This window comes from Agelaius tricolor, unplaced genomic scaffold, assembly GCF_023055355.1.
Source record: "Agelaius tricolor isolate 1412-34295 unplaced genomic scaffold, bAgeTri1.0.p SCAF_5, whole genome shotgun sequence".
NCBI classification, from domain to species: domain Eukaryota; kingdom Metazoa; phylum Chordata; class Aves; order Passeriformes; family Icteridae; genus Agelaius; species Agelaius tricolor.
The window spans coordinates 28,381,872-28,404,292 of NW_027269265.1; the positions used below are offsets into that span (position 1 = coordinate 28,381,872).

The following is a 22,421-nucleotide window of genomic DNA, read 5'->3' on the forward strand; positions in this document are numbered from 1 at the left end:
TTGATTACAGTGAACATGAAAACTGCTAAGTATATAAACGTAAATACCAAAGCCCTTAATTTCCATAACATTTTAAAATTTGCATACTTTCATAGGAAATTAAACAAGTCATAATCCAATAGGGTGACATAAGCTGTTTTCTAAATATAATCATCCTGAAAGAAGTGGACCCTGGGAATTGAGTAATGTTTTCAATCAATGTGCCATTAAACAGTTTTTATAAAAAGTGACAAAAACAAAGCATTAAACTAATTAAAATACAGAATGGAGATAAACATTTACTTGGGGCATTTATAACTACTTTTAGTGGGCATAGGTTTCCCATGCTGGAATCAAATATTCACAGCACAATAAAAAAATCACATTTTGAATCTTATAATAAACATGTAATTTAAATACTAAATACAAAACAGTTTCTGAAATAGGCCTTTCCCCTGTTTCTTTTTTTTTTTTTTTTTTTGTTTTGGTCAGCAATAAGAACCACCTCCTGTTTGGTTTTATGGGTTTATAACTTCTAATAACTGCAAGGTGACATGGTTACAGTGTGCTGTTCTGTCATTTTTCTGTGTAAATCCCCAAAGGCAGAGCTGAATGGATGTGTGTATGTGTATCTCTGTGAGTTTAATTTGTAAATCTCTCCTTCAAGTCTGGCTGAAAATTTATAAACATGGTATTCTTGTGAGAGGGCAAGTAAAGATTATACAGGGTTATATATTCTCTGCTGGATCATTTCACACTGCTGGAGTTTGTCTCCTCAATTAATTTAATTCACCTTTTTAAAACACCTCCAGTAGAAAGAGGCACATTATTGAAACTGTCACATTTCAGAGAATGCTGCTAGTAGAGATGTATTTGTAGAAACTTGTTTTAAACTGGAGTTTCACTTTTTTTCTTTTTTTCCATTTGGCTTCCTCTACAGATAATCTGTGAAGTCATATAGGAGATGCCAGATGTTTAGAAATATTAATATTGCAAAGGCATGCAACACTCCTGCTGTGGCACAAAGGCACACAGAGAAAAAGCAATGAACAGTGCAGCTAAAAGCTTTAGGCTCATTTAAATTTAATAAGCTCAGAATATGTAGATGTTATAAAAGAAGCAGCAGACAGAAGTATTTTATTGGTTAATTTTTCACATCTGTAGATGTTTTAGGTTTCTGAGCTTTAATGCATTGAATTAGGCCACTGACATGAGTCTTACTAAAGCCAGTGGAACAATTTATGGTAAGAAAGGAATATTTCCATCAATGGACACAACTCACATGAAGGTCTGTATCTATACTTATGTTGCAGAAATCAGAACTTCCTATTTCTAGTGTCATATTGGTACTCACAATGGCTAGTCCTTGAGATACCACTCACAATGATACAAGACTTTCCATCTTCAGGAGAGAATCAGTGATCAGAAGGACTCAAATATTACGTATTCAGAGTTTATAATGTGACATATTCATCAGAGAATACTAATGCTCTTAAATACAGGGGTTGTCCATATTATATAAAACTATTCTAACTTTCTGGAGCCTTTCTGAGATTTTTTTTTCTGAAAATAGACACTGAAGCAAAACATCTTTTTCATGCCTATATTTTTCCTGCATTGAATGTCAGCTTTTCCTAGGTTTTCCTGAAGCAAGTTTTCTCTCTTCTACTCTTCCACTTTCTGAACATGCTGAGGTTAGTAATTTTAGAACTCCTAATAGAATTGGCCTGAACTTGAGAATTCTATTTCTCAAAAACATTGAGATGTCAAAATCTGGACTCCTTCTAAATCAAAACCAAGTGACAAAAAAATCCTACAAGCAAGGCAGGATAAGAAAATAAGAAACATTGTGTAGCTATCATTGAAACAAGTATTTCTGCTCTGAAATTATGTTTCCAGGAATTAATTGTGATTGTCTGACTCTGCTTTTTTTTTTTTGTTTTTTTTTTTGGTTTTTTTTAACCTTCCATGTTACTCTACTGGAACTGCTGGGAGTTCTGGTTCAAGACACTGAACACAGAGTTTAGGCTTCTGCCTCTGTGGCAGGGAACTTAAAGCACCTGAAACCTGCTATGTAGTTTGCTTATTTGATGTTGCTGGAACCAACTATTTAACAAGGGAGAGAGTTAAATTTTAACCAGCCTGCATTCTAAAATAAAAAAACAAACCTAAGAAAATACCAAAAATAAAAAACAAAAAACCAAAAAACAACCCCCCCCCAAAAAAAACCAAAAAACAAAAAACCAAAAAAGACCCCAAATACCCTTAATCTTTCATTTGAAAATAATTTCACTGTGAGGACATAGCTTTGAAAAATAAATTCTGTTATTACAAATATCACAGGATTGATATACTCTTTTAATACAAATTAATATTTTCTGTAGGAAAAAATTGGGAATCCAGCACCTTTTCCATCAAAGTCTGCATACAGGTATTGACTGAAGATGCCACCATTTCTCTGTGTTAGTTAATTAGTGTACTCCAGGCTTCAAAATAACATCACCTTTGAGCACACAAAGGAATGCTAATATTAGCAGCATAAAAAAATTTCAGTAACAACTGTTTCAAAAGAAATATGTTGCATTTCAGTCCTTTTGCTTTGCAGAAGTTGGAATAGAGTAAAAAGGAATCTGGGTAAAGCTAATTACCCTGAAGCTGTATGGTCAGGAACTCTTGAAGGAGATTATTCTGATACATAAAAACTAGGAAGGAATGATTAATTTATCTCGCATTGGGGATGGATTGAGTTGTGAGAATATTAATAAAGGATCAATCTCTACTAAATAAGCTTTTTAATGATCACTTTTAATATTTATTATGTGGATTAAAATGACTAAAATGACTAACTGAAATAATCTCCTTTCCAAAGCAGAAGTGAATAATGACAGATGCCATTGCTATACAATAGAAATTACTCAGATCACTGCTGCTCTGATGTCATAGTATTGAAACATCAAAACCATTTATAGGGAAGAACAAAGCTTCCATATAGATCATATACCAGACAAATTACCAAATGTTTCTTCCACTAATAACAGTTCTTGTTTGAATCAAAATAGGGAAAATGAAAAGTCTTTTTTTCCTCTGCTTAAAATATGTGATTTTTGCAAGGATGTTATAAACAAACACACAGTCTCTTAATCTTCTCAGGCTCAATATCTACCAATTCTTGACAACTTCCTGAAGTTTTACAAATGTCTTAAACTTATGCATGTTTTTGATTTCCACGATACTCTGTATCTTTTACATTCATAGATCAAAAATATGATTTTTTTTAGTTTAATTTCAAATGTGTTATCTGAGTGTTTAAAGGGGCATTCCTTAGCTCTTATTTCATGACAAAAAATAGATCATTCTGTCCTCCACACAGGCTGGCCATTTTTGTTAAGTAGCAGAGAACTTAACAAGACCAGTGATGATAAAACTGAAGCAGTAGAGTGAGAGCAGCAGCTGAGATTAACTCCTCAGGAGGGTGAGCTCTGGAGGTGCTGCCAACTTCCCAGGCACCTCAAGGGCTTTGTGTCTGATCTCTTGAAACTGGGATATGCCAAAATGGAAGGCTGTGCTGGATAATGTGAACCTTTGAATTTTCCAGCAAGCAGCGAACACTTAACGCAAGCAGAACACATATATTCTCAAATAAACCCTCAAAAGAGCCAAAATTTATCAAATGCAACAATTTTCAATAAGGATAAGAGTGCTGAGCTAAAATTCATGTTCTCTCCATTTTGAACAAGTTCAAATTTAGTATTTGTCTTATCAAAAAACACTTCCAAATACTAAAGAAGTAAAATAAAAAAAATCTTTGTTGTTGGTAACAAATAATCAGTGAAGTGCATCAATTGGGCAAAATGTTTCCGTGTACATGTAATCATCCGGCAGATATGTGAAAAAATACTCAAAATTCTGACATTTATGGCCAGTACATCTGCTCCTCCAAACACCTACAGTCTTGATGCAAGAAAACTTCAAAGAACTTATGCTATTTTCCCAGAAGAAAATGCAGGGAAAGAGTGAAATTTGACATACTGGTTGTACTTTTACTATTGATTGCTAGAGAAAATCTCTCTTCTTTTATTTTCTCCTCATATTTTCAGGTTCTTTTAAGGAAATAAATTTCCAATAAAGAATAACTTTGCCACAGAAAATATATTTTTCTTTTATCTTTTGCCCTTTACTCCAAAATATAGTGCATAGTGTCTCCTTTCTGTATAGGTGGTTTCCCCTACAAGGGAGTTTTATATGATATTTCAGAGAGAAATTATGATTTCCCTTTTTCTGCTTGGGAAAACAAAGTAATAAATATATACTTGAGGGCCATGGAAGGTCTTCCATTCATTAATACAGGTAAATTGGTGTATCTGGATAAGAGTACTAAAATTGCAATTTTAATCTTGTTATAATTCAAGCATGCTATCTATCATAATGGCTAATTCTGATGAACTCCTAGCCATATTATTCTCTTCCAAAAGAAAGACTAAATAAGGCAAAAAAGCAAGAGGCTTTGGAGGTCTCATTTGCTGTTTCTCTTAGAGATAATCTTAGGAATATCCTACACTAAACATTAAATATACTATGCAGTTGACTTTAAAACGTGATATTTCTGCATTTTTCTCAGAAAAAAGGGAATATTTAAAGCAATTTCCTATTAAAACATACTCTAAACTCCTTGTCTTGGACACTACAAGTACTTAAGAGTAAATAGAGGGACAATATTTACCTTATTTATGAAAAGGCTAAACTTTGCCCAGACATAAACCACTAATATATTCATGCTTAAAATTTGCCTATGAAAAAAAAACCCCAAAAGTTATAGAAAGGAATTTTATTTCTCTACTTGTCATGTCAGTTACAACTGTTTTCCACATAATAATTTTTTTCCCTCAATTCTAAGCTATTTTGAGATACTAAAACCAGGCTGTCCCATTGCAAGGAATTTTGCCTCAAATACAATGAAAAGAAACCCATGTCTCTAAGAACAATCATAAAGTAAACAGACACTGTATCCTGCTTCATTGTTTCTGTAAACAAGGCTTTGGTTAGAATATTAACTTATATTTTTCTGTGGAAAATTATCTGGAAATGGGGCTGTAGCTGGAATTGTGTAAAAATTAAGTTTTAGATGAGTTTAAAATGCTGGGTTTATTATGTGTTCAGAGTATTTTTATTCCTATTGTAAACTCAGTTTATGGATTTCAAGTGATGGTTTCCCAGGAAACAGTTTTCCTTCTCTTAGATTCTACTTCCAGGCACAAAGTTTCCATATTTTACAGTATCTTATTTTTTATTTTTCTTTTTATGCTTTGAGAAACCTGAAAACCTTTTTTAATTTTCCCAAAAACAAAATAACAGGCAAAAGGTCTCATAGTTAAGCAAGCATCCTGGAAACAGACCAGAAAACTGTTGTCACAGCTCAGAGTTCTTTACTCCCTTGCACACTCAGGAGAAAAAGAAAGCCCGAGGCTCTCTAACAGCATAGAAAAGTTTAGCCAAACTATGAGTTCACGTTTAAAATCCTTTTTAATGTAGGAAGGAGCTGTGACATTAGAGTTTTAACTCTGTGCATCTGTAAACCATGAAAATCCCGCTAGATGGTGCTCAAGAATACACAGTCCCTTGGACTGGCAAACCCCGTGGACTGAATGACACAGGTGATGGCATTGGTCACGATGCTAAATGGTTTATAGCTTTTAGAGGTTTAGTCTCCATACTAAAAATCTAGAAATTACTCTAAAGTTCCTGGGATCCTGGTAGGGGAGAAGAATTAGATATTTCGGAACTGTGTTTCAAAGTATCTGTAATATTCAGAGACTTTCCCATTGTTAACTGTGCACATAGGAGTAATCTTGACAGGGGTCCTTTAAAATTCCAGAAAAGGTTGATCTCATGGTCTTGGTCAGAAAAGATTCTTTTCACTCTTCCTTATAAAGACTTGGAGTTGTTAAGGCACATCTGCAAGATCTGTAGTTTTTGAAATAACAGGCAAAATACATGGGATTTTCTAGTATAAAGATTAGGAGAAATCCAGAAGAAGTCTGACATGGTCTTTGTTTTCAGACCTTGTCAGTCTTTTAAACTGAGGCAACAGCCACTATTATATTCCTGCAAGGCACAGAGTCCTTCCAGAGAAGCTGGGAGGCATCTTTGGATGATTTTAGGCAATGGGAAGTGAGTGGGGATTAAATTTCAATATAGTGTGTCCCCTAGTCAATAAGTTGTTACTATGTGTGCTAATCAGCAAGTTTAAGAAGAAAACAGCAGCACCACCTTCACACTGTAATGGACTCTACTGATTCGTTTTCCTCTGAGAGCAGTGGTTACCAGGTTAAACCAGACAGGGCCCTAAGCAGAGGAAACTCCAAACTGTAAATTCATGGGTAAGAATTTGACTTGGCCAAAAGTGTACATTTTTGCTCATGTACTGTTAGAAAATGGAGAGTGGCAAGGTTGAATCCAAGGTGCTGCTCAGTCAGAATACAAGGCTGTGATTTTAGGTGACTGCTTATATTTTAGTACAACCTAGCCACTCAGGTACTGCTTTTGACATTCATCAGACAAAGGATACTGTGAAAGGTCTATATTGTACAATTCTTTCTAGAAATTATATGCAATTTTCAGGCTATGTGTAATAATTTACCATAATAAAAATAACTAATGGAAAACATAGCTATTATTTTTAATATTATCTGTGAAGAGTGATGGGAGGTATTATTCTTCCTTTCTGTAGAAAGCAATTATTGAATGCCAGTGAGAAAGCAGAGTTCATTGCTCCTCAGAGTGAAACTATGTCCATTTTTCCATTTAAAATAAAAAAAAAAAAAACCAAAACAAAAGAAGCTTCCCATGAACAAAGAATAGCCTATGAAATAAAGGCAAAACAAAAGAGACTGAACCTGTCTTTGTTTCCTTGTGGAGAATGTCTCTGACTTAAGAAAAAAGGAAAATAATGGAAAGCTTCTTTGATTGATTTTGCAACTAATAGAATAGAACAAAAGCATGCTAATTGCTTTAAAATAGAAATGGAGAACTTAATTCAAAATTGGCATAAACATGCTCAGCTTCTACTAAATTAGCACTGAGTGAAAACTGAATCTTCAGAATGCCTCTCAACAAAAGTCTGTACATGAAAAAGCATAAACCAAGAACTATATGGTGCTCATGTTTCTATATTAAAAGCAAGGTTTACATTGCACTCTGTATTCCTTTATTACTCTGTACTATAGATTTCTCAATATGGTGATACTAAATATAGTATTGCACTAAACCTAAATTAGACTTCAGTAGATCCAGAGTAATTCAGGATTGTTAGGCCAGGGAAGATGACTGAATGAAATGTCCAATTGAATGAGATTTGGTCTTGCCCTCTTTCCATGTGCCTTAGAAGTTGTCATGCCAATTTCTTCAAAAGTGGTGGTAATACTTGCCTTAGCAAATTATTGTGAAACCTCCCTGTAATTGAAAATGCAAAGTATATAGAAATGTTCATGACATGAAGTTTGCTTTAAAGTTGCAGTGGAACATTCCCAGCAGGAGTGAGGAAAGGTCTTCATTGTCAAAAATTTCAAGTACATTTTCAGTAAAGGGCAACCCTTTTTCATAATCATGGCACACAAATCAATATTGTTGTTCTATACAAGGTACCAAAATGAATAGTAGTAACACCAACTTCTTATCAGTAGTGCAATTTCTTCAGGGCTATTTCCAAGCTCCAGTGCTCTTCAGTACAGGAAGGTGAATAAGATGTCAATGGGATAGATTTAGAACATTTGGGGTCTGTGTTGTTTATAATATTTGCCAATTCTTGATTAAGCAGATCGACCTGCCCAGGCTTTCAAGGTCAGTGCAATTAGATAAGGATGTGAAAAAAGGTGAAGGAGCTGTTCTTGGAGATAATGTATAAGCAGTTGCAAAATGTTTCACCTGAATTTTAGAAGTACAGATCTCTGGAGTAGTGGGTGAAACAGGGTATTTACTGAATCTTAGCAAGATGGATTAGTTCAAAGAAAATGGAAAGATACAGAAAACAATTGACTCAGTAATTGAGTAGTAAAGTCAAAAAGCTACTGCTGCAGTATAGCCATATACTGTAGTCTCTTCAGCTTTTATAAATTAGAAAGGGCATGGCTGGGTCAGTACTTCACTCTGAGTTTAGAAATCTGAGTAACAACTAGTTGCAGCTTGAAGTAGATTTGGTAACATGCAAGTAGAATCTTCTGTGAGTCAATGTGAAGCCATACCATAAAAAAGGTATGTAATTTGTGGTGGGGTACAGCCTCATCTCTCTCTGTCAGGGGAAGGTATTAAATTCAGTTCTGGATAAATTTCATCTCTGGCTCATTATTTTGCTCCCTCATTCTGTGTTTTGCCTACACAGATTCCTGCTGAGTGCTATAAAGCAGTTACTGTATTTTATCCTGAAAGGATAACTACTTCTTTAGCTGTGACTTGAGAATTCTTCATTTGGATACTCATTTCACCAGGGAATGCCGGAATGATGATGTTTAACTTTAAGCTTCAGAGTTAAAAAATTGCAACTAAGCAGCCATTGTGAGGGCAGTAGTAATAACAGTAACAGCATGGAGTACTGAGTATTTTTTCCACATGATAATGTAGTCCCTATAAATTATAGGCTATGTGATTCAACACTTTAGCATTATGATTGGGCATTCTGTAATCACTGGAAGCTACTTAAATAGTAGAGCACGTAAAAAGAAAGGTGATTGCCATGAAATACTGTGTTAATTTCACATAAAAGGATGGTGAAACAGACTAAAATGCTGGTATGTGTGAGATCCGTTTATGAATCCAAGTGACTATGGAAGGAGAAATACAACAAATCAGGAAGAAGCAAGGAAAGTGCTGGCATAAGCTGAAATCATATGGGGCTGTAATACATGCTTTACACTTTATTACAATTTTCCAATTAGCTGACTGCTGGAAAACACCCTGGCTTAGTGTGGAAGCAGCACAGTTTGCTGTTGCTGCTGGGTGTTAGAATGCAGAGACAATTACGCCATATTGAGAGTGTTATGGACAAACAGAGCAGAACCACCCATGTAACCTTTTAATAATTAAAATTTTCTGCTTTTCTAAAATGCTTTCCAAGTGCTGCAGCAGGTTCAGGACCCTGTTCGTGTCTTGTGTGCTGAAAAAGTGTTAATGTTTTACATACTGTATATGGAAAAGCTTAATTAAAAAGTACTGTGAAAATGATATTGGTATCTTTTCTTCTCAGTCCCCACATGGGTCTGTAAAACATCTCTTTATGAATGGCTTAAGGATAATAAATATATTGTGAAAATTAAAGAAAAACAAATCCTTTTTTGCCACTGTTTATATCTCCAGTATTTACAAAGACTGAATCTTTGTGAGTCAGCCAAATGCTTTTCAGTCTTTCTCTTTCCCACTATGGTTTTTGATTCTCTGCTGTTTTCTCTTTCTTATTTCTAGTATAACTTTGAGACATAGCCCAAGGACAGCAAAAACCTCAGGTTGCTTAGTTCACCATGTTTCTATAACACCTTATGCTGATTTACACCCAATAAACATCTGGCTCTAGAATGACTAGTAACTGCTGTTGTCTGGAGACAGAAGTCAAAACAGAGCAGAGGGTTTTGTTTACATAATAAAATACCGGAGGAGTGAAAATAATCGAATAGTCTGAAATTTCTTTTTTAGGTGAGGAATAGAAAATCTTGATTCAGCTGAACTACTAGATATCTAAAGGGGTATATACGGTAGTTAGAAACTCATCTGTCTTCTGTCCAGTTAACAGCCTTGAGTATTACCTAATATAGAAAGTATGTACCTGTGTTTTGCTAGAAAGGTCTGACTGATATCCATGCTGATAATGCAAATAGTGCAGAGTCAGTTATGTATTGTCGATACAAAGGTGCCTACTCATGTTAAAATGCATGTCTTATTACAATGTATGTCTTATTACATCAAAATCTTGGGAGCTGTGATTTCAGTTTATCAGGCAGCATGATTTTATATTAAATACTACTGCAAAAAATTGTATATTAAATTAGATGAAAATGTCAAAATTGGTAAGGAAGACAGACATAGCCAGGCATGGCATAAGCATTAATTATTTTACAAGCAGAATTATTTTAAAAATTATTTTAATGGAGTATTTTATACTCCATTATTTTGTTCATTTTGAAAGCCATCATGCTATCATTTTCACTCTCTTTGGCAGCTTTTAGGGTGAGGTTTTATCCAATTGATAATTGTAAAAATTTTGAATTTAATTGAATTTAGAAATAATTTAAGAATTGTGACCATAGTATAACATAATATATCAACATCATCAAAGTCTGATTCTAACTCAGTAAAAGCCATCATGTAGGAAAATTCTTAGTATCTAGGTAACTTTTCCCATCTTTATTCATAAAAACTTATACCTGGTAAGGTTCTAAAAATACCTTGCTTGAAACTTCATTGTGATATAAAGCCATATTCATATATGTTTAAAGGAATGATAAAATAAAAATTCCAATACTTTCATATGTGATAAGTATACAATTACATGTCTGTATCGTACTGAATATATTCGCAAGTTTAAAATACTGTCTTGTGTAATCCTGTAATTCTACATTTGTATTTTTTAAAAAATAAATATATCCTAAAAATTCCAGAAATTATTTAAAACTGATATGAAATACAAATTTTTTAAAAAGAAAAATATTTTTTTAACCCCAAAGGTAAATATATTCAATCACACATAAACTACCTATTTATGTATTCACTTCATAATTAAAATATATTCTAACGAGCAACATATAAAAATTATATATGTATTATTTTAAAGATATTTAAAGGCATGTTCAATTGTAAACTTGACCTATACAGGAATGAATATATACGTGATTGAACATTTCCTTTCTTCAGCCATTGATGCTTATTGACTCCTAATCTATTTTATGTAGTCTATCAATCACAAAGAGTGACCACCCTCACCAAAAAGAAATATTTTAGAGGCAAGTATTCAAAAGTAACAGTGCTAATATTAGTAGAAATCTGAATTTCATTGATTTAACTTGTTGTTTGTGTTTCCTTTGGTTTACTTGCACCCTTATGCAAGAGTAATGTTGAGTTTGTATCTGCATTACCAGATGGTTACCAGAAATTCCTGCTCATGTTTTCCTTGCCTTGCATTGGTCTCTTACTGGTATCTGTAACATTACTTGTCAAATCATGCTATAAGCTGGCAGACGTTGAATAAAAGAGAAAAGCCATGGAACTTCCAACAGGATGGAAAAGAAGCTTAAAATCTTTTGTCCCCAACTCAAACCTGGGGACACCAGACTGAGTGGTGTGGTTGATACACCTGAGGGATGGGATTACATCCAGAGGGACCTGGAGAAGCTGGAGATGTGTGCACATGGGAATCTCCTGAGTTTTAACAAGACCAGGTGCTGTGCTGCTCCTGGGTTGGGGCAAGCCCCAGTCTCAGCACAGGCTGGGGATGAACAGCCCCAGAGCAGCCCTGCCCAGAAGGACTTGGGGGTGCTGCTGGGTGAGAGGCTGCACATGAGGCAGCCATGGGCACTGCCAGCCCAGAGAGCCAAACGTGTCCTGGGCTGCATCCAGAGCAGCGTGGGCAGCAGGGCCAGGGAGGGGATTCTGCCCCTCTGCTCTGCTGAGAGCCCACCTGCAGGGCTGCATCAGCTCTGGCTGCCAGCACGGGAAGGACATGGAGCTGCTGGAGTGACTCAGAGGAGGGCCACAAGATGATCAAAGGGATGGAGAACCTCTCCTACAAGGAAAGGCTGAGAGTGTCAGTGTTAAGCTTGAGAAGAGAAGGATTTGGGGTGATCTCATTGCATCCCTCCAGTACCTAAAGGAGGCCTTGTAGGAAGGTCTGGGACAAACTTTTTAGCAGGATCTACTGCAATATGACAAGGGGTAACAATTTTAAACAAAAAGAGGGTAGGTTTAGGTTAAATATTAGATAGTAGATATAAGAAATAAGTTTTTTTCAGTCAGGGTGTGAGACACAGGCATAGGCTGCCCAGAGAGTTGGTAGATGTCTCACCCAGGAAACATTCAAGGTCAGATTTGGCTGGGCTCTGAGCAACCTGATCCAGTTGAAGATGCTTGCTACAGCAGGGCTGGACTTTGTGATCTTTAAAGGTCTCTTCCAAACCAAACTAATATCTGATTCTATGATTGCACTCTGTTCTGTGTTGCTGGTGGATTCCTTTAGTCAGGACAGCCTCAGGGGAAGGACATGAGATATCCTTTACTGGCTGTCTTCCTCATCACACAGGAATGACTTAATTCTCCCTAAAGAAGATTGAGTTGTGTTGGGATTTTCTTGAGGAAAATATGTGTGAGCATATCTTTTCCATAGAACTCACTCCTTTAACAGAGGTTAGGCTTACACCTCTATATCTTCAATAATGTAGTAACTTTACAGACCCTGTAAATCACAGCATGGAAACATTATAGTTTCAATAATATGTCGGTTTAGGTACAGCAGAAACACACAATCCTCTTCTTACAAACATCCAGAAATTTCCAGATTTAATTGAAAATTATGTTTCAATATATCACAGAGCCATGTAACTTTTTTTTTCCAGAAGTCTTTCTCTTTCCAATTTAGCATGCATAATGCTTGTAAGTTGTATTCAGTGAAAATGAAAAGCTTTATGTTTCTGAGACTCATTTCTATGTAAATGAACTAACAAGCATGTGCACAGCAAAGCAGAGGCTATAAAAAGTAAAATGGAGTTTAGTTTACCAATATTTTGCAAGTGTTTTAACAGCTTGCACAATTAAGTTTGGAACTATGGTGAATTGGCTTTGTGTGTGTATTTTTGTCTGTTTGATTGACAAAATTTTTCCTTTGTTTAACTCTAATTACCTTTTTGAATTACTTTCAAGTTGGAGATTTGCATGTACTAGGCATCGTGTATCATTGCCATCCTGTATTGCATGAGGATATATCCATATGTCCAGTTGCTTGTCTGTCAGGAGCTGGGGAACAGAGAGAAAATATATGACACTATCAAAATCCAAACTACTGTCCAAGAAATCTAAGTCTGGAAAAAATTGCAATTCTCAGCTCCCTTCATTTTGAGGGAAAATTCTCAGATATGAAGAGATATAACTTCTGTCAGGCTGAGGATGGAACTGAAACAACTTCACATGCTTCTATGAGTATAATCCTCTAGATTATGAGCTAATATCAAAAGCAGATATGAGACTCTTCTTTAAATAAATATTTTCATTCCCCTGTGTAAACACACTGAGAATATGAGAACTGCATCACAGCTCTCAAAGATTTAGGCTCTGTAGCAGCTAAAGATGGATTCCTCATAACCAAATATAGATGCCTATGTATGACAGAATCACCCAGACTCCTCATTATTGAACAGAAAAGAAAAACATCTCATCCTATGTATAGACTTCTGAAGTAAACTGGAAAACTCTTTTCTAAACTTTTCTATTATGCTCTTGAAAGAGTGAGTGACTAGCTTGGATGAAACATTTGTACAGCGGATATCTGAGGTCCTGCGAGGTTAATCCACATTTATTTCTACATCTCACAGAGGCTTAGGTATAAGAAATACTCAGCTGTTTATACTGGCACAATATTAAGCTTGTGCCAAAAGTGGAATTTATGGAGAGAATATAACTTTAAAGTCAAGTAATATTAGGCACCTCTGTGCTCACATGGGTAAGCAAGTGTTTGCTTGCCACATAAGCAAGCAGCAGTTTTTCTTTGCAGCCTTTTTAATCCATTCCATGCTTTGCTGTAGGCACTGAAGACCTCTTCTGGATACAATTCTGAATCTCCTGTGAAGTTTTTTATTATGTTTTTATTATCATTAATATGAAGAAAGAGCATTTTTCCTGAGGTAAGTATCAATATTACTGTATTAGTAAAACTAAAAAGTTGAACAGATCAAGAATTAGCTGATAGGTATAAAAATGGTATCTTTCCAAATGTAACCTAAATGTGTTTCTGTATAAAACTCAATGATAGCTTCTTTGACTGACTTAAGGATTGACTAAATGGCATGTACAGAAATGAAAAAAAAAAACCAAAAAACATGGCATAGAAAAAGTAAATGAAAAAAAATTGTGGACTAAAATAATTAGGAAAAATGTTTAACAAAGAAAGTCTAGAATTATATACCTAACCATAAGAAAGATAAGCCACATATACTGCAGCTTGAAATAGTGGCTCAGAAAGTGTTCAAATTCATAATGGGTAGATAATTCAATGACAGCTCTCAAAATAAAGCCATAACACAAAACAATAATATAATATTGAATGTGTAAATAGAGACCAGTGAGTAGGGATAGGAGCATTCATCCCTGTAGTTTGGTAAGATTGTATTAAAATGTTTTATGTGGTACTAGTGTTTGCATTTCAAAGTGGACACCAGTAGAAATACTGAGAATTAAAAAAATATTTTGCAGCAAGAAATGAAAAGAGATAATTCTGTGTAGTTTATTGAAGAGTTTTGAGAGTTGGTATGATTATACTGTATAGGTGTGGAGGGAGAAAGATGAATACCAAAGGACCATGTGGTGTAACAGGAGAAAACATAAAAATTTTCAATAGATCATGCGGGGCATATTGAAACTAAAAATGAGAAGAGAAGGGTTAATTAACTCCTGGAACAACCTAGTAAAGAGAATGCTGAATTCAGTGTCCTTTGAGGGTTTCTGTTAAAGGCTCTCAATCTTTGTAGAAGATAGTTGTTAGGTAGAGTGGTAGGTAGAAGATAGGAAGTGCAAGGTAGAGTGGAGAAATTTAGGGATCTCTGCTATGTATATTGTCAGATGAGATGATGAAAAAGGTTCCTTCTGATGTTAAGCTAATGGAATCTATTAATCTAGTTAAACATACCTAAAGCAAGGGATAAGCATGTGCTCCTGAGAGAAACACATCTAAATTTTTACCCTGACAAGACTCCCTTCACATGCGTTGTGTCACAGCTGGCCTAATCCACCACAAGGGCAAATTGAAGAGTCTTATTGTATTGATAGCAAATGGAAAGTCTGGGAGTGATCAAGGAGGCTTTGTCTTTTGCAGAATGCTTATGCATTTTCAAAGCTTGTAATGAAACAAAATGCTTGACAGGACACTTGCCATGATGAAACTTGGCAAGCATGATTCAAGGACAAAGTGAAACCACAGAGTTTGGTGTGATGCATTTGTTGACATGTGACTGTTTCTTTCCAGCTACAGGATCAAAGCTCTTGCTCCAGTATGTGTGGTACAAGTTCTGCATTGCTTTTGGGAGGAACTGACTCTTCAGGAATCTGCGTCCCCCTTGGGAAAAAAAAGAAAGAAAACATCTCAGTTTTTTGGTGGGGCTTAGTTCAGACAGGAAGAGATAATGGTATTTTTCAGATTTATCTGCTGTGTGACTTTTTAATTTGTCCTAAAATAAGGCTGCAGTCCTTGCTATAATGTATATATAAGTGATTCAGTGACACATGGCAGAAAATAGCTTAATATCTTTAACTGAAAAATTGATCCTGGTTCCAGGGAGAACTTCTTCTTCTGTTAGCAGCATAAAAGTCTTTAATTTATTCATGTATGTCCAATTGCATATATATAATAAACACAGGTAAATAAGCACATAGAACATTTTAGTATTTTCTTAAAAATTATTCTACAATGGAAATTGTCATAATTTTTATTACATCGGACACTATATATAAATAACAGAGAAGTGTGTAAGAGATGTGTGAACAACATCTGCTTGGTACACAAGTATGTAAGCAGAAAATATCAAAGCCTATTTAAATTCTGTTTCTTATTTGAAAAAGTGGTTGGCATATTTTTTGTTGAATCTGTCACTAAATGATGTTTAAAAATTTACATGAATAAATATTTTACTAGAGCTCCTGAGAAATATTAGTTGTTAAATTGATGAAAAAATTCCACAACAGACTTATTAAATACTTCTAAAACTACATATTGTTTCAGGGAAGGTAAATACCAATTCTAATTGCTCTTTATGGTGTTTTCAAACATAGATTAAAGGCCAACAAACGTATTTCATCCTGATAAAGCTTCAAAGCAATTTACAGTTCATCTTGAAATGGGAAGTCTTTAGCTTCTTTAGTTAATCTTTTGTGCTTCCATTTTAAAATCATACCTGACTAGAAAGTGCATAGGGCCCATTACCTGAAATTTAATCTACATGCAATGCAGTTTTTTTATTAGAAATTTGCTTTTGCTTAAAGAGATGATAGAAAATACTTTGAAAAATGTTTTTTGTCTTAGTTCAAATTCTCTGGGAAACAGGAAAGTTAGATTGAAAGCTGTAATACTGAAGACAACTCTAACCTTACTGAAATCCAAGGAATAGTAATAAAAGTTGCTTGTACTATTTAATCTACAGAATAAAGTTAAAAATTATTACAAGGAAAAATAGATTAATAGATAATATTCTAATGTAAAGATGAGCCTTAAATCTGATAAGCAGTTTATCTCTAAGATAAGCAGTATTTCATATCATTGTAAAAAAGATATTTTGCTGAATTTTGAAAGTCATTTTACAATAGGGTTTTGATACTAAGCAATTCAAAGAAAAGAGTCCCAGTAAATTTTAATATTGCTTAATAAAATTTGGATTTTATTCTGAGTTCTGAGAACCATTGTTTAGAAGACACATTCAAAATATGAGTAAGCACTTTAAACTTGACTGTGGTGTTGTCAGTAGTCTTTATCTTATCTTAAAATTTGCTTACCAGAATAGCTGTGACCATATTTCCTAACTTCTGTGCTTAATCTGCAGCAACTTTAAGTTTCTAACCAAAGGGTAGAGCTAAAGTACATTTGTGTACTTGAACAAATGCTGAGCAGCATCCATCATTGTGCTAGTCACACAAAGGACATGTACATTTTGATTTCCCACTTTTGAATCATATGGTGAAACCTGCTCAATTTAAATATTGATGGAATTCTGTTGTTGTTATGGTAAGTCATCATAAAATAAAAGTTTCTTTTCCTTTGGTACTAATAATTTACTTTTGGTGGTTAGTTTTGAGTTGGATCAGCTTCCTAAAAGAGCTCACTCCCCAGGCTCAAAAATGTGAATATTAGCAGACTGGAGAGAGAGAGAAAGCAAAGAGGCTGAGAATAATGAAGGATAATTGTATCACAGAGTGTTGGATATAGGTGACATTAAGCTGAGATGGAATTACATGCTTTATTTCCTGTACTTAATAGAACCCATCTCTGATTCCATGTCAACACCCAGCATATGAGGACAGCTTGCTTTTTGAATAATGTAAATTATACATGACAATGACTTTAGATTAGGTGTTTTGTCATACACTTCTTTTTCCTTATGTTAGAAAAACAAATATTTACAACAGTAGAAGAAATTTTTCAGTCCCCTATGTCTGTTAGCTGAGAAAAAAGGGGAGAGGAAGTTATTTCTTTATTTTCCTTTACTTCTCATGAGAGTGCACATTTTTGAGTAAAACAGAATTGGCTTCAGTGAAATACTTCAAGTCTTGGAAAATGGAATACTTCACATCTCATAAATTACTTTTCTGATCTGAAATAATTATATAATTATTTCTTCAAAAAGAATGAATGCAGTAGGCTCTTGGATATTGGGCCAAGTATAGATGATAATAATTCTAAGATCTTGATATAGCCAAATAAAGAGTAATTAAGAAAGTTCCTCTGCTCTCTCTGCTATTTCATGATTAAAGACATGATCTGTACATTGATAGAACATTATTCTAATAATTTTTACTTTGGACAGCCAAAGAAGGTAATGGGATTTTAAAATTTCTACTTTCTATCAGAGTGAATGAGTAGTATGTTATCAGTACAACATCACATCATTTTGTAAAGCTAATAATATGAGCAACTTACTTCAGTAGAATAAAGCATGCAAGACCTTGCTTTTCTGTTTCATCGGATTATACAGTACCAAAATATAATGTATAATTAGATCAGAGCTTTTCAAGCAGCAAAAAGCACATTTTTCCATTGACCCTAAGACTCACTTGGTTAGAGCTGGGTGCTAATAACATCAGGGTTGTGCATTCAATCCAGTACAGACCTTTCACTTCGAAATTGGACTTGATGATCCTTGGGGATCTCAAAAGGATCACCTTTGCAACACAGAATATTTTTTGATTCTGTAATTTATTCTGCAATTTCAGGATAAATTAAACTTCCCCAGAAGTAACTCGGTTTAATGGTTTTATTTTACAATACTGTACATATATATATATATATATATATATATATATATACACTTTTTTTTTTTGTTTTAAATATCAAAATAGAGACAATAGTACTGGCACCATTTATCTTTCATGGAAGGAATGCACAGAAGTCCTTTTGCTTATTTTGCTTGACCTTACAACAGATGACCATCTGGATAACTACTGTACATGGTGCCAAAAAAGCTGTTAACCCCCAAAATAAATAAATAAATAAAATCAAAATGAAAATCTGCCAAGAGTGTGTAATCATAGGTCTCAGAGTCAAATCTACAAATACAGGTCAAATACTGATTGTCAAGAAGCTTATCTTGCATAATTGTCTTGTGCTAGGAGGGAGAACACCCCCACTGCTTGATGCTCCTCACTCACTTTATGCTCAGTGCACTTTATGCTCAGTTTTATCTAACTTTTACCTGACTGAGAGGGTGGTGTGGATTCTTTTCTTTCAATGCTGTATTATGGACAGATGATATAAACAGTAATTCAATCTCTGGCCTCATTTTGCTCATCAAGACAGTTCAATTTTCATGATTTCAGTTGGAATTGCAAGTCCTTGAAACCACTGAAAACCCGGCCATAATCCATCTGAACCTTGTCTGCTTTTTTGAAAGAATAAAACAAGTTAAAGTCAATGGGGTTGGTTCAGGGACAAGCTGCAGCTCTACAGAACTCCAGTACTGCAGCTGAAGGACTAGATGGACTTGATGATCACAAAGGTCTTTTCCAATCTCAGTGATTCTGTGATTCTATGAAGTGCTGTAAAACTGTAAAATGTATTAAAGTGCATTTGTCTTGCTGGCTTTTGTAATTTTATTTGTACTATCCAGTTTCTCCTGTTCATTCTTTTCTGGGAATGGAAATAGCAATTGCTGTCCTCTTTGAACACTGTTTTCTTGTGGGATCTCAGCACATCGTTCCCGATGTCCAGAGATGCCAGGAGAACCCTTGGGGGTCTCGAAAATCCTGGAATGTTGCCAAGAGTGTTTGGTGGCTTGATTTTGATCCATCCACAGAAGTAACAAGAGTCTGAGGACAAGAGAATCACTTTAGAGTAAAAGGTGTAAAAGGGACACATTTAGAGGGTGAAATATAAACTTTAAGGTTTTTGGTACAGGGGGGTTATGGAGACAAGATGGAGGGATCAGGGCGTGTCTCGTCCTTCTTCTTTCTTCTTCTTGTCCTCCATCTCCTGTGATGATGTTGGCACTTGGGGATTGGTTTATGGTGAAGGTGCACTTGCTAACATGGGTGAAAAGCATTGGGAAATAAAGGTAAATATTGTATACGTAGATTTTAGTATAAAAAGACATGACCGCCCCGTGGGTGGTCAGAGAGTGCCTGTGACTGCTTGCAGATCAGACCTCTGTTGGGCAGACAGAAAAATTTTGTAGATAAGAAATAATAAACAACCTGAAGACCGAAAAACTGAAGAGTCCAGACTCGTCCTTTGCATCGCGTGCCACCCAAGAACCACCCTACCCGTGTCGGGGCAGAGACAGACAGCCGAACCCGACATTTTCTCCTGTATTTTTTTTTTTTTTTGCAATTGAGTTGGAAAATACAGTTTTTCAGTAAAAAACCTAGTTGTTCCCTCATATTTAATACAGTAATCTATAAGAAGTAAAGATGTATGAAACAAATTTGTCTTCATTTTACTTTCACTATCTAATTATTACAGAATACCTAGTTGGAAGGAACCTCAAGGATCCTCTGTTCCAGCCTTTCTCTCTAAAAAGATGGTGTAGACAAGATGGTCCAGCACCCAGGCTGGCTGACTCTTTAAAAGTGCCCAATTTCAGGGAACTCATCACTCCCTTGGGAGATTATTCCAATGGCTGATTGTTGTCTTGGCGAAGAATTTCCCTCTTGTGACCTGCCACAATCTCTCCAGGAGTAACTCATGGTTCCCTCTCAGGGCATCAAGTGGGTGCCTCAGTGTCCTGTAACAGAGTCACTTTTTGCCCTTCTGTTGGGTGCTACTGCTACAGTTTCTCCTTGCACACCTGGCTGTGGGTGTCTACAGCTGCTGAAGCTCCCTGTCTGCTTTTGCTTGCAATGCTGGAGGGTGTGGACAGAAGCAGAGTCCTACGTCTGTGGGTAGCACATTTCTTTACCCTTTCTAATCTAAGAAAAAACCTCAAGACTAAGAAAAACCCTCCTAAGGCATTAGATATCAGTTGTCATGAAAACTGCTCTCCCTATTTCTTCAGTGGCAGGGAGCCCACAGATTACTCAGTGACAATACAGTGAAGCTTTTGAAAGGTATTTGATTTCACTGAATGGCACCTCTGCATTTTCTTATAATCAGTTTCCTTCACAAAGTCTTAAGTTGGTCCAAAACAATACCAAATGATGTATCTAGTCACCTTAAGACTGGGGGAAGAAAAGAACATTCAAGCTTTAGCTACATATTTGATCTTGTTTTATTTCTTGTATTGCTTGTTGATAAAAGAAAAAAAGCTTTAGACTGCTAGGCTTTAATCTCCCTTACTCAACTGTTACAATGTCTTCAATATTGATTAAAGCAATTTTTATTTCATATTCAAAATTTTTCTTCATATGAAAGCTGTTTAGAAAATGAGCAGTGAAACCAAGCTGTTAGAAACAAACCTGCATTTTCCAGCAAATCCATGAGTAGAGGAAGATTTTGTGAAAATCTTACTCCCTGAAAAGCAAATTTTTTAGTTCACAAGCTTAAAGTTATTCCTGATATTTCTCCTGACAATACCTCAGATTGTTACTTCTGACTATACATTTTATCATTTGGATACTTGTAATGCATAACTGGAGGATGGTGGTAAAAACCCCAACAGTTTTAATCAAGGTAGGATTATAATTTTCTGCAGCACCTGTTCCAACCAGATGCCTCTGACTGTTGAATGTGATTCTCTGAATTCTCACAAATTGCACAATGAAATATTTTTGAAATGAATGGCCAATTCATTGCAGTTTTGTCAGAGTAAGTGCTGAATAACAAAACTGTAAAATTTTTGAAATATATGCTCAGGCTACTGCAGAAAAAAAGAGAGGAAAATCTTGATAATGAAAAATAAAGCACTCATTTTGGAAGTCTGAAAATCTTGTTTGCTCTAAGACACTACAGTGGCTATTCTCACTGTTGAGGACTCTTTAGAGAAAGGATTATATTTATAACTGAGTCCTGCTACTACCTGATTTTAAAAAAAAGTTTTAGTGATTTTTAATTCTTTCTTCCTGAAACTTTCTTCCTAGAGGTATGAGTCCCATTATTTTTGTATCTCCATAAATAAAGGCTCTGTATCTGGAGAGTAAAAACAGCACATCTGGATAGAAGTAAGGATGAAAAGCAGCAGCCAAAGGAGAGAGCAGGGTAGGGCAGGGTAGATTCTTCTAAAATCTTAGATTTGTGTGAGAAAATGATCTCATTCTTTTGTTGTGCCCCCTGTGTAGTTTCAGATAGAATATTTGCTCTTGATTTTTTTTTCCTCTCATGGGTCCCCAGATTTCAGTTTTCCTTTGAGAGACACAATAAAATACCATGGTATATTTGCCATGACATTCTGAAGTCATTAGGAAGTGCTGCAGGAGAATAGCTGCAGAGATTGGTTATTTGCTTCAGATACTGGAAAGTTCAGGCACTTCAATCTAGTGATCTGAAGTCCCAACAAAAGGTCCACTGTTATTTCTTGATACAGAAAGGGTCTAGGAGAATCTTGGTCTTGCTGAGAGCAATTTTGCCTGATTTGCCTGAACCTCCTCTGTAAAAGCCTGAAAGGGCCAGGAAATTTTAAAGGCTCCGTGCGATCCTTTCTGAATGTCGCAATACATGTTTTTTTCATCAGAGAGCTTCTGAACTGCATCCTGGAGAATAATTCCTCTTAGAATGGTGTGAGTTTGCTAAATGTAAGACTTATTTAACATTTAAAGCTCCACTGTCTCAGTCTGTGTATACAGTTTGTGTACTGCCCAAATTATTCTAAACAACATTCAGCTCTTCTCCAAACAAGGGATGGAGCCCTGCAAAATCAGTTGCATGGGTATTTTAAAAGAAATCAAATTTTACTGTTTCCATTGTTGTTTAAGTTTATTCAAACTGTAGCAAAATTTACACATAAAGTTGTGCAAGAAATGAGGCAAACTGTAGTACTTCTGTATGTGGCATGTGCGATATACCAAATCTTATGTAAACACAGTTTATTTGAACTAAAATTTATATCCAATTAAAAGTTCCTTTATAA

The 22,421-nt window shown here is 35.3% G+C and overlaps 1 protein-coding gene across 1 annotated transcript in view; it reads left to right on the forward strand.

The window, feature by feature from the left end:
* Positions 1-19,806, forward strand: part of LOC139590619 (uncharacterized) — a 146,767-nt gene extending 126,961 nt beyond the window's left edge. The window contains exons 6-7 of the mRNA XM_071428370.1: positions 13,749-13,847; positions 15,185-19,806. The gene's annotated coding sequence lies outside the window, so the exon portion shown is untranslated. The remainder of the gene's footprint in view (positions 1-13,748; positions 13,848-15,184) is intronic.
* Positions 19,807-22,421: the final 2,615 nt, after the last annotated feature.